The following is a 959-nucleotide window of genomic DNA, read 5'->3' on the forward strand; positions in this document are numbered from 1 at the left end:
CGAGTACCCACGCGATGCGGTGGGAAGTAAAGTTTGAATAAATGTAAACAATAAAGCAGAAGATTACTACATATTTAAATATAACAGTGTGCTCGTGCAATGCACCGGGTGAGCAAGGTGTTAAAATTAATTTAAATGGATAACAAAAAACCCTTAGGCGTGTAGCTCAGCTATCAAAGGGGTGTAGCACATTTGCTCAAATATACAATAGGCTTGAACCCCTCCGATAGAGAATGCAACATTCTTTCTTTTCCAAATTTTTTGATGTTAAAACTTAACTATTTACTCATTCATCATCACTACGAACAAAATGGCTACGTTAATTTTTGGTCCATAAGATTACTACATTTTAATTTTAGTTTGTATTACCATTTCTTATCAGTTATAAATGTAGACCATAGTTTAATTAACTAAAGATCTGATACACCCACTTTGAAAAATGTACATCCAAATACATGTTAAAACAAACAGGTCAACAAGGCAATTTGCTAAGGGGTTGTTTGCTTGTTTTTCTATTAAGCTCTGTATTAATTAAATTATATTAATAGATTAAGTTGTTTGAATAAATGTATATGAATCAATGTTTGTTTATGTACTGAATGAAATGTTTGAATGATTTAAATGACGATTTTACTATTGTTATTTTCTTTTTCTTTTTTTATGAGAGCCCAAATATAATTGATTTCTCTCTTTTGTCATTCTTATATGCATTCTTTGAGTTGTATTGACATTGAACAAAAATTACACCTAAAGTTTCGATAAAAAACCATAAAAAAAAACAGAATAAAAAAATTACAAACATATTCAAAAGGTAGATTTTCATTATCTAATATATTGTATTGTTGGACAAAGATAGAAACTTCAGCCCGTCCACAAAGCATAATTCTTGTTTCCTTTTGTGTCTCCTCCAACCTCAACAATGGATACATGGAATCAAACAACCAATTTCCAACCTTTTT

This window comes from Cynara cardunculus (assembly GCF_001531365.2).
Source record: "Cynara cardunculus var. scolymus isolate 2C chromosome LG 5, CcrdV1, whole genome shotgun sequence".
Lineage (NCBI taxonomy): Eukaryota > Viridiplantae > Streptophyta > Magnoliopsida > Asterales > Asteraceae > Cynara > Cynara cardunculus.